Below are 16,677 nucleotides of genomic sequence, written 5' to 3'. Positions count from 1 at the left end.
GTTTTCTCTCCAACATATAATGTATTTTGAATGCAAATATCAGGATAATAAATTAGGTAAGGAGCAGTTATGCTTATTCTTTTTTATAGAAAAGATTTAAGATCTTTATAATATTCACTACAGAATATTTTAAAATACAGAAAAGATAGGGAAAAATACAACAGAACAGGAGTCCTCAGAAATCTCACCATCCAAAGATAACTACGGTTTGGGATACATCCTTCCATTCTTTTCTAAATGCATGTGTGTATCTGAAATACACACAGTATTTTTCATACTATAAGATGCACCAGACCATAAGACACACCTAGGTTTTAGAGAAGGAAAATAGGAAAACAATTTTCCACCGCCACCACCCCCTGCCCCCTGCCCCACAGTGAGCCAGGTAAGCTACATTCGGACTATAAGGCACACCCCCATTTTCCTCCCAAATTTGGAGGGAAATGGTGTGTCTTATAAGTCTGAAAAATACTGTACTTTTACACACAGGGTTTTCTTTTTACAGCTTGCTTCTCTACCCAGTAATATATTATGGAGTTTTTTCTATACCCATAAATCATTCTTTCTAATACCTATATTGTACATATTGCATTTGGTTTCAATTGACAGAACCCAAATATAAATGGACTCTAACAAAAGAGGAAGCTAATCGGATTGTAAAATCCCAGGAGAGGGTGAATAATTGAGGAAAGGGCAAGGATGCAGTGGAACCTTGAGGCAAACTAGAACCAAGGACTCAAACAATGTTCCGACTTCTGTTTTCCTGATCTGTTTTCTTCCTTGGGTCCGGTTCATGGTCTTTCGATACTGCATGGATTTCTCCACACAGCAGGAAACTTTGCTCTAACCGTACGGAGGATAATCTCAGGAAGGGGGCTTGTTATTTAATTTACAGCCCTGTGCCAATTCCATTAGAATATGGCAACCCACAGGACACGTGTGAACGGTCAAAGGCTAGTCCTATGAGTCACAGCTTCTGAGCTGACAAAATTATAGATGTTCACCTTAATTCAGTAAATCAATACCCTATAAATGGACATATAGGAGGTTTACAATTTTTATTATTGAAAACAATGCTTAATAAATATTTTAAGCTGCTATGAACATTCTCATACATTTAATTTTTAGCACATGTCTGATAATATCCTTATGCTATATTACTAACATTTGCATTTACTCAATTTGTTTATTCACAGTAAATCTTTTTAATATCTACTATGCGCCAGGTTTTATTCTGGGCATTAGGGAAACAGCAGTGAACAAAATAGAAAACCCCCTACCTTTGGGAAACTGACATTCTAGTGTGGGAAGACAGACAATGAATACATAACATAAAATATGCTGGGGAGGGCTGAGGATTGCCATTTTTAAGTAAAGTGGTGAGAGAAGACAACATTTGAAAGAGACATTTAACCAGTGACCCAGAGACCTGAAGGAGATGAGGGAAAGCATGTGACTCTTTGTGGAGCACTTACTCCCGGCAGAGGAAACAGCAAATACAAAGCCCTGGGGTGGAAAGATACTTGGCCTGTCCTGGGTGGAGCAGGAGGCCAGTAGGAATGTCCAAGAGGCAAGGGGCCAGAGAAGTCAAAGAGGTGATAGAAGGTCAGATCATGCAGGCGTTTCAGGCCACTGCAGGCCTTTGGCAATTGCTGTGGATAGTGGGAAAGCCATTGGTAGGTTTGAGCAGGGAAATAACATGGTCTAAGCTAGAGCTACCCGAGTGGGTCCAGGGTCTGTGCTAGGCTGCAAGCAGAGTGTGTTACAGGTTCGTGACAAACAAGCACAGAAATTAAGTTTAAACACTCAGAACTGGTTATAGAAATTTTCTTATGTTTCATCTCATCACTGAAATATAATTTTATACTTGTTGAATCAAGTAATAAAAATGACTTGTATTTTTTGTCTTTTTAAATTTAATTTTTCTAGTAATTTATTTTGTACTGTATTTTACAAAGGCATCAATCCATGATACAATGCAAAATTTTTAAATAGTTCTTAATCACAGATAATTGAGAAGTCCTGTCTTAACTTGCATTTTAAAGGATCACTCTGGTTTGCAGGATTGAGAAGAAGCAGAGATGGTGTTGAAGAGAACAGTTAAGAAGTTTTTGTAAGAGATTTTGGTGGCTTGGAGTAGGATGATAAGAAAAGATGTTGTTCTTGCTTACCAGAAAGAAAGAGAAAGAGAGAAAGAAAAAAAGGAAGGAGGGAAGGAAAGGGAAGGGAAGGGAAAAAAGAACAACAGAAAAGAAAAAAAAAGGTGGTGGTGGAGGCGGAGGAAGGTGGGCAGATCCTGTGTATATTTTGAAATTAACGCTGTCAAGATTTGCTAAGCAACTGCACGTGGTGTATGAGAGTCAAACCTTTCCCTGAGCAAATTGGAAAGACAGGATGGGAGCAGGTTAGAGGAGTTCTGTTTGGAACATGTTGATTTTGAGATACAGATTAGACTCCCATGTGGAGTTTGAATTCAAGGGAGAATTCGGACATATGGAGATTTGGAGATTGGGGAAATACAGAGGATCCAGCAAAGGAATCTAAGGTGACCACTGAGGCAGGAGGAAAGCCAGGATAATGATGTCTGGCAGGGGAGTGAAGAAAATTCAAGCAGAAAGGAATGATCAATCGTGTTAAATGCTGCTGATGGGTAAACAGGATGAGGATGGAGAAATGACCATTGAATCTGGAGTAACTGTCAGTTTTCAGAGACTTCTACGGAGCAGTACGGGCAAAGTCCTGACTAGACCGGGTTCAAGAAGAAATGGGAAGAAAACAATTGGGGAACATTGAATACAACTTTTTTGCTAGGTTTTGCTTTCAAGGGGAACAAAGAATTGGGGGAAGAGCTGAGGGGAGAGATAGGGTTAAGAATTTTTTAAGATGGTAAAAAGACAATTTGTTTATATGCTAATGAAAATAATCCATTATTGAAGAAAAAGTTGTGGATGAAGGAGGATGATGAGACAAGGGCTGGAGCATATCACTCAGTCAGCAAGAGGGATTGAGAGCACAGGGTAGGTTTGTGGGCACAGAGACACATGTTGGGGGGATGGGGCACTCTCGCCACACATTTGACCTGGCCTTCATCACATCAGCCCAGGGGGAAGGTCTGCAATAAATGAGCTATCTCACTTTTATTGACAGTAAGGTAATGGTAAGAAATCTATCCCTTCACCAGAATACCTCATGAATGTTCAGGTTTAAAGTAAGAAAGATGAACATTAAAAACCTAACAGCCACTCCAAAATGATAAAAATAGTCCGTCTTCTGCTGATTCATAGTTTTGTTTCATACATTTACATGTCAATTCACCTGTCTTTTATTTGGTGTATGGATGGAGTGAGATGGTTTAGTTTTTGCTCACAAATGGCTCTCCAGCTGCCATTAGCCCATTTTGAGAAGCAAGCAACTTTTTCTCTGTGATTTGAAATCTCAGTGGGAGGGGAAGTATAGGCAGAAACATTTTATTTCTATTTTATAATTAGAAAATCCAATCACTAAGAGGTTAAAAGTTCCTGTAATCCCCTCTCCTCACTGTCCCTTCCCCACTCCCCCCTTCCCATTGTTAGATTGTTCTTAACTTCAATGTCTCTGGTTATATTTCGCTTCCTTTTTTCTTCTATTTATTATGTTCCAGTTAAAGGTGAGATCATATGGTATTTGTCCCTCACCGTCTGGCTTGTTTTACTTAACATAATGCTCTCCAGTTCCATCCATGATGTTGCAAAGGGTATAAGCTCCTTCTTTCTCTCTGCTGCATAAAACTCCATTGTGTAAATATACCATAGTTTTTGGATCCACTCATTTGCTGATGGGCACTTAGGTTGCTTCCAGTACTTGGCTATTGTGGAGGTGGGGGAGGGAGGGGGGTCAGCTGGGGTGGGGTGGAGGGATGGGGAGAAAGGGCACACAACTGTAATTGAATAACAATAAAAAATTAAAATTTAAAAACCCCCCACAGATATTTAGTATAGTTTTTTTCCAGTGGTTGTTACAATATAACTCTAAACTAAACCTCAGAAAAATATATTACTCTTACTCACTCAGATTTAATATCCTTAAATTTATGTTTTATATTATTCCACAATCATCTATCAGAGTTTCTGTAGCATACTTGGACTCAAAATTTTATTAGGTGATGAAAAATGGTATATCAGTGATGTTCAAATTTTCTTCTGAGTATTTTGAGGAGTTCTGATATTTAATCGAAGAATGTATTTGTCTTAAGTAAAATTATACAGGGTTTGGCAGAAGTAACGCCTGCTTGAGTGTGGTTGGTAGGGTAATAATATGGGTATAATAATTTATAGCTTTAATTTGAACATTTCACCTAAAATGTCATATGGAGTGCTTGAGTATGATATTGTTATGTTGCAGAATTACATGTTTTAAAAAAAAGAGGTTAAAAGGATTTAAGATTACCAAGAAACAATGGTGGCCAGGACTAGAGGTTTTGGGTTTTTTTTTTAAGGAATATTTCCATAGTTTCTTTCTAGCAACCAGTTGCTTATTGTACCTAGAAATAGTCTCCAAGGGAAAAAATGTTTGGAAGATGATGGAATAGTGTGACACGTAGCCTTGAACAACAGTCTTAGAGGAAAACACAGTATCAGTAGCAATGTCTCCTCGCTGCAGATACTCAGAACCAATCCCAAAGTGACTTTGTACATTTTTCTACCTATTAGTTGTCTCTTCCAATGGCAAAAATGGAAAAATTTGTGAATATGTAAATAAACTATGATAATTACTTGATTAAAGAAGAAAACTGCTGCCAAAAACAGAAGCTTTGACTTTATATGAAAAGCTAAGCCATATAAGAAATAATTAACCTATGAGTTATTTTTTCCAAAGACTGTTATTTAAAACTCCCTAAGAAAATGAAATTTTTCCTGTGACTAACTCCATGTAATCAAAAACACTATCTCTATTTTTTATTTTTAATACTTTAAAATGTGTTTACCTCTCACACATCAATGTTTCTCTCCCTCTTTCTCCCTCCCTTCCCGTCTCTCTGAAAAATAAGTAAGTAAAATCTTTTCAAAGATAAATAAATGTGTTTAACAGGTCAGATGAGTTGTTTACATCTTTTCTTTAAGGATATACTTAGATTCCAATTAAAATGGAAAGAAAGCACCTTGAAACTTTTTCTGCTCCAAGATGAACGCACAGTCTGTAGGGGATGCCAACGAAGCAGAATCTGTACTTAGAAATACCACACCCTGTTGAAGGTCATGGGCACTATGAGTTATTGTGTGGAGACCACCGTCCATTTCTGATTCTATCCTGCCAACTTAACTTTAATTCACAGAATGTAGGCATGCATGGTGAGTTGTTGCTTTCTTTTTCTATTTGTTCAGTCAACAATACAACAACACTAAAAAAAAAAAGAAAAAAGTGCGTACAAACCAATTTTATGACATTATGCTGTTGACTCTTGAACAATGTAGGGGTTAGGGGCACTTCTGCAGTTCAAAAATCCCCATACAGGTGAAGGGATTAGGAAGTACAAATTCGTAGTTACAAAATAGTCACAGGGTGTGAAGTACAGCATAGGGAACATAGTCAATAGTATTGCGATAACTATGTATGGTGCCCATTGAGTATCAGAAATATTGAGGGGAACACTATGTAAAGTATATGATTGCCTAACCACTAAGTTGTGCACCTGAAATTGATATAAACTAACATTGAAAGTAAATTATAATTGAAAAATTTTTTTAAAACCATTAAAAAATCCACTTATATCTTTTGACTCCAGAGTCATCCCTTAACATCTGCAGATTCAACCAACTATGGATCAAAACAGTATTTTTGATCAGTGATTGGGAATCCATGGTTGGGAGACTCCTTACAGAATATGACTGCATCTATTGAAAAAACTCAGTGTAAGTGGACCCATGCAGTTCAAACCCCTGTTGTTTAAGGTAAACTGTATTTGGGTTTTTGTTGTTTTGTTTTGTTTAATTTTTATTGTTTTTCAGTTACAGTTGTATGCCTTTCCTCCCCATCCCTCCACCCCACCCCAGCTAAACCTCCCTCCCTCCCCCACCTCCACCCTCCCTCTTGATTTTGTCCATGTGTCCTTTATAGTAGTTCCTGTAATCCCCTCTCCTCACTTTCCCCTCCCCACTCCCCCCTGGCTATTGTTAGATTGTTCTTAACTTCAATGTCTCTGTGTATTTGTTTTTAATTAATTCAGTGTCATTGAACATTTGCTTTGTGTTTCCTATTTATTTATGGACATATAATTTATATAATTGTAATTCTAGAATATTAAAAAATGTTTTACTTATTTTCCTTTAGCACTACATTGAACATTACATTTTCCATGTACTTATATTATTTATTTTATTATAAAGTCGGTGTGATAAAATAGTTTATTTCTTCACAACATGTAACTTGCTTACATTTTCCCTTTTGTGTTTATTTAAATTGTTCTCAGATTTTGCTAATATAAGAAATGTTCCAGTATGCATTAAGCATGTTTGCCCATATACGTCACTTTTTCAATAATTAATTTAGAATACATTTTCAGAACTCGTATCAATGGGTCAGAAATTTTGCACATCCTCATGGCTCTCAGCACCAAATTACTTCTCAAGGACGGATACTATTTATATAGCAACCAACAAGGTATGAATCTACCCATTTCTTTGGTAAATCACTGACTTTGGATTTTAATTATAACTTTCAAAATTTTCAAATAATTCTTCAAGATCTGAATTGTTACTTTTATTACTGGCAAATCTGAATGCTCTCCCAAATACTTATTTTCCAAACTTTAAGTAAATGACCCAAGCCTTTTTTTCCAAGTTCTTTTTTGGATATTGTTGGAGTTCTCGTTCAGTTGTATGAGCTTTTCGCATACTACAAAGAAGAGATTCTCACCGTTGGCACTACTGTTATTTTGGGCCGGATAATTCTTTGTTGTGCATCTGTTCTATGATTGTAGCTCCCTATCTGCTAGATGCCAGTAGCACACTCTTACTGGCCCCCCACTCGCGACAAACAAAACTGTCTCAGAAATTGCCAAATGTTCCCTGGTGGCAAAATTGCCCCAGGGTAGAAGCACCGCCATATATCATAACAGCAGTAGTTATCAATCACCTGACAGTCACCTCATGTATGACACTGCTGTGAGTGCTTTCTGTATAGAAGAAGGGACCCCAGAAAAACTCGGAATATATTTATGAAAATTGAATGTATTCTTAAATTTTTAAATTTCAGTCACCTTCAAAGTACTCTCCATTTGATGCAATACACCTACCAAGATGGTTTTTTCTACTTCTCAAAAACAATTCTTAAACTCGTCGATTTTGATGCCTTTTAGTGTCTCTGCTGTTCTTTGTTTCACTACTTCCACATCAGCAAAATGTTTCCCTTTGAGGACTTTTTTCATTTGAGGAAACAAAAAAAGTCACTCAGGATGAGATTGGGTGAATAGAGAGGGTGGGGCATGAGGGTCATGCCATTTTTGTCAAAAACGGCTGAACATTTAGCTCAGTGTAGGCAGGTGCACTTGTAAATCACTCATCATAAAATGGGCAAATGCCTTAAAAGAGTCTTCAAAAAAAATCTAAGTCACTGAAGCCAAACGCAGCCTCTCACAACACCACCAGCTGGTACACTGATGCTGATGGGTTCCTAGAATACTCACCTAGAGGATGACTGTACCACAAGGGGCCCTGGAAGATAATTCCAGTTTTGGGGGGATTCCCCTCATATTCATGTATCTCATATATACCACAATGCTACATTTAGATACAATTAGTCTGCCTTTACAAAAGGAGAAACTGAGGTACAGATGAGTTAGTAACTTAAATGTGTTCATTCACACATGACAGATGCAGGACTTGGACCTATTGGTCCTACTCCAAAGCCCATAATTTAACCACCACTCTTTGACTCTCTCCTCCCCATCATGGGCTGCCATTTTCATCATATTGAACCTTCTGTTTCTGTTCATTTTAATTTTATAAATAATATTACATAATCAAAACTTTATTTTTTCCCTTGTGATTTCTTCTATTTCCATCTCTGATAAATCTGGGAATTACACTTTCTACTTTAAAAAAATTAATGTTTTACTCTCTATGTATTATTTTGGCACATAGCTCTAAATTTTTCCCATATTACTATTTACTTATTGTGACATTTAATAAAGTTTTCTTCAGTGATTTCATTATACACGTACTAGTATACATTAAATGGATTAGAATCTTAAATATATTTCATAAAACACATCTTTTTAAGACTGAGTCAATATCTAAAGTGCTGGGGAATTTTACAAAATAAAGAAAATAAAATAATGGTGTTCATATAAGACGTGAACTGAGAAGGGGTATTATTCTATTGAATATCTAGAAATTTCATGTCCACAGTGAGTCAACACACATAAACACCTGACATAAATTTGATTTACAAATAGTCATTTGCAAATTGATTTATTAGACATCAAAATTTTTGTTCCGAAAAAAGATATTATATAAATGTTAACTGAGTTCCTGGGTAGCCCACAAAGAAAACCTCTCTTTTACAAGAAGGAAACACCCAAAGAGGACCATTACTCTGTGAAAAGGCAGTCTCTGAAAGGGGGATGGTTTGGAGGTTTTCAGAAATAAAAGTCGCCTCTTGAGAAGGGATGGGGGTGGGGGCAGGGGCGTGGTGGGTGGGGAACACCTGTGTGTAGCTCAGCCTCTGTTGCTCAGGGGAACTCCATGAACGCTGTCTTAGCCAGACCCAGTTTAGAGACCTCCAACCTCCAGAGTCAAAGCAAAGAGCCGCGATCCCATAGAGCTTCCGTTATACACTCAGATCCTTTTAGACCAGGATCCTTTTAGACTCCAGAACTGAAGAAGTTTGACAAGACTTCTACAGCTTTGCAATTGTCCGGTATTGTATTTGTTACTCTCCAACGTTTTTCTTGTGATTAGAATAACCCTTAACAATGAAGCAAGAGTTCCATTGGAGCATTTATGTCCCCATTTCATGGCATGGTTAGAAGAGCCTGAGGGGGCAGATGAAGCTCAGGAGCCCCAGCGAATGGTGGTCTCCTTCAAAGATGGAAAAGTTGATGTGCCTCTTGAGCCTGTAGCAGGTGAGGGTAATGATACTACCCACCTCATAAGGTTGGGGTAACAATTAAACTAGTTAATATATGCAAACCACACTGAGCTTGGCACATAATTGGGGCTCCATGAAGTTAGTTGAAGTTCCTCAGGAGTAGTCATGAGGGCTTGAGAGAAGAAGTATTTTCCTGGTACCCCTCCCCCCACCCAAGATAACTGAAATTAATTTTTACTCACTGTTTAAGTTGACCCAGCAGAATTGTGGCTGCTTAAGCTAGAGGAGATGGAAAGCCGAATGAGCCCAATTGTATTGATGTGTTGAACTCTATAACAGGCACTGATTTTGTTACCTCATTTATTTTGTATGACCTTATCTCCCCAAAATGCCTCATCTTCTCTGGGCTCTGAAGCTCAGCAGAATTAGTCCCACCCGGCCCCTGGTGGGAACTTAGCCTTATGGGAAGGCTATATGGTGTTAGTGGTTAAGCGCAGCTGTGTGGCCATCAGTAAGTTACTCAACATATCTGCCTCAATTTCTTCATCTGAAAAGTGAAGCTAACAAAGGTACCCATGTTATGGGGTTCTTGTTGGGAGTAAGTGAAATAATATAGTAACATGTAGTCTGACATACAGTCCATAACCAGAAAGTGTTGGCTATTGTTTTCATCATCATCATTATTCCTACAATTCCAGGAGCTGGAGATCAGTATTCCCACTTGTAGAAGAGGGAATAGGCTCAGAAAAGTTTTTTAAAAACTAATAAAGTCATATACTCATTAGGGAAGGTAAGGCTAATATTTTATGCCAAATCCGATTTCAGAATTCAGGTTTTCTATTTTTGTATTATTCTTCTCTTTACTTGAAGCTTCCTTAAAAGAAGACTTGCGGGAAGATGGGGAAGGTTTTTCCAGATGCTCCAAGGATAGGCCCGCAGATGGGTAGGACTAGAGTTTCTCTGTTGCCTTCAATGAGTAGAAGCTGCAGAGAAGCTCTTTTGGGCTTATTATAAGGAAAAACATTTTACTAAAAGGAAAGATGTTAAAGCAGATTGGTCTCTTTAAAAGGATAGTAAGTCCTACTATGTACTTCCTTCACCTCTTAATCTCTCTTGCGATAGCGTAGATGGCACCGTGTTGAGGATATTGCAGAAGAAATTCACACCACTGCCTCCAGAGCGCCTGTTTCCCTGCCCTCAGCAATACTGTGGGGACAAACGTTTTACCCACCAATATACCTTTTGTCCCCTGTTTCAAGAGCAGGTAGACTTCTTGGCCAGTATCCAGGACCAAGGATGAGTGAAGCTTCCCTGGCCTCTCCAGGAAGAACTAAGTCTTTCTCCCTTTCTCAGTTTTAGATCATTTTTCCATATCATTTATCAGGTGACTGAGTTATTATATCAAAATGTCCAAGGATCCTTTAATTCACGTGTAGAATTCTTTATGGCTCTAGTCTCATTAGCACAGCTTCAGGACCTTTTTTGTTTTGCACCAACTGTTTCCTTTGACTCTTATTATTAAGAACCCTAGGAGAAAGAATCCCCAGATCTTGGGACCAGTCTATTCCTATACTTTGCTCTCTTTCCAGCTGCTGGGAAAAACCCTGCCTGGTTTCAGAAGCTGTAAACCCCCTTTGGCTAGGCTGAGTGAAAGACCTTGGGACCATAAGCCACTAAGGAGACAAAGCAGATCTTCCCAGCAGGGGTGCCACCTCTGCCCCATTTACTTCACCCCACTTGGCCCAGGCAGATGACTGATTAGCCCATGACTGGTAAGATTCCTCAAGGGAGGGATGACATAAGACAGGCATGATCACGATGAGGCCATCAGGGAAGGACTTGGGGGGCTATAGAAAAAGAAGGTGATGGACCCTTACCCCTTGACTTTGACATAGCCTGAGTCCTCATTCTGTCTGTAAGAAGTCTCCTAATCTCTTGGCTGCCTTACTTCCCCCACCTGACTTAAGCCTGAAACAACACCAGAGGATGGTGCAGGCTTGGGCAGGAATAGGTGGTTCCCCTGGGCAATCAGGCCTAAGAAAGAATGCATAAAATCCTGTGAAATCTGCCTTGCTAAGAATGCCCTCAATTTAAATGACAAGGGTCCAAGCATAAAATAGGTTTGTTTCCCAAAGTTTCATGGCCCTTTAGCTAACTGACCTTGACTCAGAATAAACCCTCCCAGTTCTTTGAATGTTATCTATTGTTTGATCATTACTGCCTGACAATGATTGATGAGCTTTAGCTGTATTCCTGTGCAAGTTGAACCCAATAAAAGCCCATTGAGGAATAGGCTCAAGGCCCTTCTCCTTTGAGAGATCAGCCACCTCTCCTCCCCAAGCAGATCATTCGTGGCTTGGTAGACTTATTCTCATCCTCGATGGCTGGGCACAATCTGAGGGTACAGCCTGCCCCCCAATCCAGCTCCTGCCAAGGATGCCACAAGTGACTCTTCTGTGGGTGCAGAGAATGCTGCCAGGCCAGACACAGCTGTCCTCAGGAAAGGACCACCCTGAGCTCCCAGGAAGCTGACCTGTGATCTGGGCATGGAATGAGGGCACAACTCTGTGTTCATCTTTGTCATCAGTCCTCCAAAGCAACACTGCTTGGGCCCAGATTCTCACGGAGCCCTACATTAATGTGACATTTTATTGTTCGCCAAGTGTTTCCCTGTATTTCCTCCCTTATTCCTCTTTTCTCACACAAGTATTATTACAAAGTATCCATCAGTTATGATTTGGTTAGATATATATAAGGAAAAACTCAACCAACAACAGCTTAATCAAAGTAGGATTTCATTTTTGTCTGATGTAAACAGGAAGCCTAGGAGGCAAGGCTGATCTGGTGGCTCTGTGGACATCAGGGACCCAGACTGCTTCTCGCTTTCTGCTTCATCATTTTCCACGGGTGGTTTCCATCCTCAAGGTAACCTTATGATAACATATAGTTGCAGAAATTCCAGCTATCACAATCTTGCTCTGGGTAAGAGGAGGGAGAAAAAAGAGAAAAGTATTATCTCTCAAGTGAGTTACGTTCATTTAGAGATTTTCCATTGGCCACATGCAAGGAAGACTGGAAAACGTACTTTGAATTTTTTAAAAATCTGGACAAAAATCTAACCCTGTCCACATAAGGGTCTAAAAATAAGGAAGTAGGAGAGAATGATTATTGAGAAAGAAAATAGTAGTCTCTAATCAAGGAAATCAAGGCTAGTTGGGATTAAACAACTTGTCCAGGGTAATGCAACTAATTAGATCCTTATGTAGGTCTTCACGACTCTCTTCTGCTGCTGCCCAAGCCTCAGAGACATTACATTCTATGTAAGTAACCCCCTTGTACACCTCACAGTGATGTAGTGCATGACTTGAACCATCATGAATGATATCCGGTGAACCTGTCTCCTCCTTCTGCACTCATTAAAATTTTGTAATACTGCCTTCCCTGCTCTAATCACTTGGAACCTAATATTTACTGCTGCAAATTTTACTAGAGAAGTTAGGTCACTGTCCATTTGTTGGAGGCCCTTTTTCCACTCAAGGGCAATAAACCCTCTTCAAGTTTCTGCATACCTGGTCAGGGCCTTTGCTGATTAGGAGCAGAAATGGGAAGAAGCCTCCACTTTTTCATGTCTTATAACTGGATGGCTAAGACAGGAAATTCACACACACTGCAGGCCTATTTTCTTCAATTTGTATGAAGGATAGTATATATTAAACATTAGTTTTTAACATCCACACTTATTTACTAAAAGCTATCCATTTTAGGTGTTAGAGAATTTTTGCTAATATTAATACAGTAATACTTTAATTTTCATCTGAGTATGATCCTTGTATGCATGTTTCCTTATTTCAAACTCTAAAGGATTGTAGGAAATAGCTAATAACAACATTTTATTATAAATAAAAGGAACTAAGTTTGGACTTTTATTTTTTTTAATTAATTATTTTATTTTATGACTATATCATAATAGAATATTTTCAAAGAAAATAAAGAAACAAAAATAAACCCAAGATGGATAAAAGACTTAAATATTAGTCATGACACCATAAAAGTCCTAGAGGAAAACATAGACAGGAAAGTCTCAGATATTCCACGCAGCAATATTTTCTCTGATATGTCCCCTAAAGCAAGGGACATAAAGGAAAGAATAAACAAATGGGACTTCATCAAATTAAAAAGCTTCTGCACAGCTAAAGAAAACATCAACAAAATGAAAAGGGAACCAACGGTATGGGAAAATATATTTGCCAGTGATACCTTGGACAAGGGTTTGATCTCCAAAAAAATATATAAAGACCTCACATGAATTCACACCATGAAGACAAACAAGACAATTAAAACATGGGCAAAGGACTTGAACAGACACTTCTCCAAGGAAGACATACAGAGGGCCCAGAAACATATGAAAGGATGTTCACCATCACTAGCCATCAGAGAGATGCAAATTAAAACCACAATGAGGTATCACTTCACACCGGTCAGAAGGGCCATCATAAACAAATCAACAAACAATAAATGTTGGTGAGGTTGTAGACAAAAGGAACCCTAGTGCACTATTGGTGGGAATGCAGGCTGGTGAAGCCGCTATAGAAAACAGTATGGAATCTCCTCAAAAAACTAAAAATGGAACTGCCTTTTGACCCGGCAATACCACTGCTGGGATTATACTCTAGAATCCTGAAACACCAGTTCAAAAGAACCTATGCACCCCATTGTTCATAGCAGCACAATTTACAATAGCCAAGTACTAGAAGCAACCTAAGTGCCCAGCAGTAAATGGTGGATCACAAAACTGTGGTACATTTACACAATGGAATCCTACGCAGCAGAAAGAAAGAAGGAGCTCCTACCCTTCATGGATGGATCTCCAGCATGGATGGAACTGGAGAGCATTATGCTAAGTGAAATAAGCCAGGTGCTGAAAGACAAATACCATATGATCTCACCTATGAGTGGAGCCTAATCAACAAAGCAAACAAGCAAGCAAAATAGAACCAGAGACATGGAAATAAAGAACAAACTGACAGTAACCAGAAGGGAGGGGGATAATGGGGAAAAGAAGAGGAAGGGCCAAGTCAAAGAACATGTATAAAGGACCCGTGGATAAAGACAATGGGGCGGGGGGGGGGGGGGAGGAGGACTGAATGTGGGAGGTGGGGCTGGGTAAGGCATGGGAGAGTAAAGGAGGGAAATGGAGACAACTGTAAGTAAACAACAATAAAAAAATTAAAAATAAAAAAGTAAATAAATATATTCTTGAAACCACAGCTAGTCTGCTCTTTTCCTAAAAATTGAATTTAAGAGGGAAAATACTGGTTAATAAAGATTTGGGCTAGGTGGGTTTTGTTATTGGAGTTTTCATTGTATTAGGTCAGAAATGCAATAAATTGGGATCTTGCTCTCCTGGTAGAATAGGACATGGGTATACTTTCCTAAGTATAGAATTCTATTTTTGAAGATATGATCACTGCAGCCGGAAGTCAGGAAATGAGAAGACTGCAGAGGCTTCCTCAGATCATCCAGGGGTCTTTCAGTAAACTGAAAGTAACAGAGTGAGAAAGGAATCTCCAAGGGAGGCCAAGGAGTGTCACCAGCCCACCCCTACAGAGAAGTTCAAAGCTAAGCTACTCACAGAAAAAGAAATGCTCAACCACAGGGCGGATGTGCTGCTTTTCACACCCAAGTCATTTACTTGAAAAGCAAAGGCAGTAAATTCTTGGTCTTCATCACCTTAGGGTCACTCCAGCAGAAAGCGGAAGATAAACACTCAGCTTCCCCTTCCACTGTCGCCCTTGCTCACTTGTTTCTCCCAGGCAGGGTCTTCAATGCCTTTACTTTTCAACAGAAAACTATAAAATTGAGGCAATCATTTTTAACCTTAAGCAGTATTCGCTTAACTAATATGTTCACTGTTTTGTCTATTATTAAAATAGGAAGAATTCCCTGGGAAGAGATTGCCAGCTCCACAAAGAGAAATGACAAGAGAATTAATTGGCTAATCATAGAAGTAAGGATTTAATTCTAAGATTCTAAAATAAATGAGTAATAAGAGATCATAAAAAGAATTAGATTATGCCTCAGAAAGCCAAGGATAATCAATTAAGACACCTCCCCCCACAAAATGAGCCCATTAAGTGAAAAAACAAAAACGAAAACAAAACAGAAAAATCCAAATGTTTTTTGGAATGTTGGTAACAGTGTCTCCTTACTTATTGCCTAAGAATTAATGAAAAAACATCTTTAAGGTCATCCCAAACCTGTGTCTTGTTCAGAAAAGGCAAACGTTTGCTCAATTATTTACCCAGTTTGGATAAGGCTTAAAACCTACTGAGAATACTTCTGTGGAAGGTATACTCGAACAAGAAGGCTCTGGAAAAAGAAGTTGTCTGGACAGGATGTTTGGGGAATAAACTAGCACCGGACAGTTTTAGACTCCTTGCTGCAACCACACTGATGGGAATGGAAATTCTATACATTCAGTTAAATGATTTGCATACTGCAGCCGTATGCAAATACTGGAACAGAGGCCTCTGGCTTAGGTCTCTTGCATTTCCCACACTCTTCTCTGAACTCCTGTCTCACTTATGGTCAATACCACAGTTTACTGCTTGGTCACGTACTGCTCTATTGTTTGGGCCCCAAGCAGGTTGGAAGCTCCAGATGCAACAGGGGCATTGCTATATTTACCATGACCTTCTCACACTGTTTTACAGAAGTGACTGTGCTTGTATGCATTCATTCATCCATCCAGTCAACTAATGTGTATTGGGAGGTCATTATGCACCAGAACCCATTCTACATATATGCTGAGGAAATAAAGGTACAAGGTCTCTACTTTCAAACGGCTCACATTTGAATGCGATGAGAGAGCAAAAAAACAAGAAAAATATCAGAGGTGACAAATATGATAGAATTAAAACAGGGTGGTATGATAGAGAGGAACTGGGTGGCTACATTGACTTGGGTGGTAAAAGACCTCTCTGAGAAAGTGATATCTAAACAGAGACCTGAATGACCAAGGGCCTAACGATGAACTGGGTTGTCATGCACAAAGGAACCTGCAGAAGCTCAATTGTCCAGAGCACAGCGAGAGAGGAGTAATATGATGTAAAATGGGGTGGTAGAATAGCAGGGAAGTATTGCTAGGATTTTGGAACCCACAGTTTGGTGTGTGAATTTTAACACATGAAAATTACATAATCTGATCTACATTTTTAAAGATTGCTCTAGCTATTGTGTGCATTATAAAGCAGAAATGAAACAGGAGGAGTAATTAGATTATTGCAGTAGTCCATGAGAAAGATTATGTTGCTTGAACGAAGGCAGAACTAACAAAGATGGAGAAATATGGATTGAGGATATGTTTGCGGGGTACCGTCAGGAGGATTTTCTGATGAGTAGGATGTGGGGGAATGATGAAAAGAAGGAAATCAAGGATGACTCAGATTTTTGGCTTCAGCAACTGAATTAAAGATGATGAGTTTTACTGAGATGGATGAGGAACAGGTGCGTAGGAGGTGAAGGCAGAAAGGAAATCAAGAGTTCTCTTTAGTTTGAGGTACTAATTGAAGACATCCATGTTGATAGGTTAACAATGGAGTTGGTTCTTGA

General features: G+C 38.9%; 1 long non-coding RNA gene across 1 annotated transcript in view; it reads left to right on the top strand.

The window, feature by feature from the left end:
- The first annotated feature begins 5,625 nt into the window (after positions 1–5,625).
- Positions 5,626–16,677, top strand: part of LOC123478266 (uncharacterized) — a 32,223-nt gene continuing 21,171 nt past the window's right edge. The window contains exons 1-3 of the long non-coding RNA XR_006653434.3: positions 5,626–5,888; positions 10,656–10,838; positions 11,885–11,991. This is a non-coding gene — a long non-coding RNA (uncharacterized lncRNA). The remainder of the gene's footprint in view (positions 5,889–10,655; positions 10,839–11,884; positions 11,992–16,677) is intronic.

This window comes from Desmodus rotundus, chromosome 3, assembly GCF_022682495.2.
Source record: "Desmodus rotundus isolate HL8 chromosome 3, HLdesRot8A.1, whole genome shotgun sequence".
Taxonomy (NCBI): domain Eukaryota; kingdom Metazoa; phylum Chordata; class Mammalia; order Chiroptera; family Phyllostomidae; genus Desmodus; species Desmodus rotundus.
This window is presented reverse-complemented; position numbering and strand designations above follow the sequence as displayed.